The sequence below is a fragment of the Cryptotermes secundus genome, unplaced genomic scaffold (assembly GCF_002891405.2).
Source record: "Cryptotermes secundus unplaced genomic scaffold, Csec_1.0 scaffold1139, whole genome shotgun sequence".
Classification (NCBI taxonomy): domain Eukaryota; kingdom Metazoa; phylum Arthropoda; class Insecta; order Blattodea; family Kalotermitidae; genus Cryptotermes; species Cryptotermes secundus.
In genome coordinates, this window is record NW_019743667.1 from 1 (window position 1) to 2,372 (window position 2,372).

The following is a 2,372-nucleotide window of genomic DNA, read 5'->3' on the forward strand; positions in this document are numbered from 1 at the left end:
TTTCCATGATTCTTGCTCAGCCCTAGGGTCGCATGGAACTGCTAGATGAGAAAAGCTGCTTTAATAGACAACTGTTGTTAGAATCAAGGCCGGCAGGTACAAAGAAGAGATAACCATTTAAGAGGCTTGATATACAGTGTGTCCTAAAAGTCCCTTTGGTGTTTTGAAAAATTTGTAGCTACTGAGTGTTTATTGGTTGTAAGAACATTTGTAGTCAGCATCTTGGAAGGTNCAGTTGCAGATGTTACAATCTACTGAAAGACAGTATAGTATGCTGGAACATAATTTCATACCCCATCTTGCACCAAAAATTAAATGTTTATTGACCAAAAGTGAGCAATTCAAGATATCACTAAACAGAGTTCTTTTGATTGGGAACTTCTATCCTGCAGATTAATTCATATTTCGAGTAAATGCAACTTCACTATTCATTGGGCACATCATCCCATGGTCAACATGCTTCAGCCAAGCGGTGATTAAACTAGTGCAGGAAAATGCTAAAATAAAATTTATAATTAGTGTTTGACTGATTGCAATCATGTGTCTGATTACAACAAATTATGCACACATTTATGTATGTGAACTATATCCAAGTGTTGTTGTTGACTGTACTACTAAGAAATGTCATGCTAAGTGTAGTCGTTCCTGACTGTACTACATAAACCTGTATGTCCTTGCTGTGTCTGAACGTACAGCAGAGTTACTGTACAGTTACTCATAGTGTGGCTGTGTATGTGAATGAATCTTTTGTGTTTTCAAATGTGTTCTGTTGTATTCTGACATAGCCCCATACCCTTTGGTCTAGAGCTGGTGTGATACAGATGTGACTACCTTCCCATCTCACTGGCAATGATGATTTTCAGAAACTTGGACTCAACTCATCGTGTCTTGTCTTGTCAGCTCATTGTAAACCTGACTGGCTATGCGAGGAGATCTGATGTTTCTGAGGATCCAAGAAAAATTCTCTCACAGCAGTCTGTGGTCACTACTTTCAGCTTCAGCAGTAATCACAGAGAGACAGCAGAATGTTATGGGGATACAGAAGAAGCATTAGAATTTAAGAGAAGAGCTTCCATGCTGTTGTAAAATAACAAGTAGGGGGATATTTTTCATACTTTCATGGCCTCAGGGGGGGGGCACACCATAGCATAGTTGGTTGAGGCACTGTGCTACCAGCAGGAAGGTCAGAGGTTCAATTTCTGAGGAGGTCATTGTTTTTTATTTTCAGTTGACCTAATCCTTCCAGGTGACTCAGCCTCTAATACAAATGACTACCAGGAATTAATTAAATAATTTTACCGGGAAATAAAGCGCGGCCAGTGCGTAAGGCTGACAACCTTACCGCCATTTTTGAGCTGATTGTCTCGATCATGTGAGACCCTCACCATCTCACGAACCTATGGGTCTTCACGGCCTGTTTCAGAGATAGCTTTACTTCACTTTTACTTTTACATGGGCTCATAATTGGATTAGCTTTCTTTATATGTTTACTAAATTTGAATTTGCTTTGTGACACTTACTAACTTACTTACTTACTTACTCATGGAGCTGAACCCTTCTGGAGGAGCCACCAATTCTGCAGCTACTCAAAATTTTCCCAGCATTTTATGGAACCCGAAGGTTCATTACCGTGTTCACAGGAGCCCTCCACTGGTCCATATCCTGAGCCAGATCAATCCAATCCATACCATCCCATCCTATCTCCCTAAGATCCATTTTAATATTGTCCACCCACCTGCGCCTTGGTCTTCCCAATGGCCTCTTTCCTTCTGGCTTTCGCATCAATATCCTATGCGCATTCCTTGACTCCCCCATTCGTGCTACATGCCCTGCCCACCTCCTCCTCCTTAACCCGATCATTCTAATTGTACTTGGAGAAGAGTACAAGTAATGAAGCTCCTCATTATGCAGCTGCTTTGTGAGATTATGTACACATATTCTAATACAAGGCAGTGACTAAAGTTAGCTCCATCCTATCGACCTAACAACCCATTGATTTATAGATCTGTAGTTATATAGGGTACCTGACAACGGCCAGAGTGGAGCTATCCCAAGGGATAGTGGAGAATTTGCAGGCAACTAAGCTATCGAAGCGGGAATTAGTGCTATTAAGTGTAAGCATCTCGTACAGAGGCACTTAATACCTTTGAGAATTGTACTTGTGTTGACCCGTGGGACGTCGTAGCTTGTATCTGAAGGAAATAGGATGTACATATTCCGTATAACCAGAACTCCACATGACAATATGGTCATTTCGTGTTGACATAAAAAGCATTCATAAAATAATTTGTTTTTACCCTCTGTTCTACGAATACCAGTGCACTTAGAAAAAATAATTCAGGAACCAAGGATCAGCCTATTTTGACAAAACT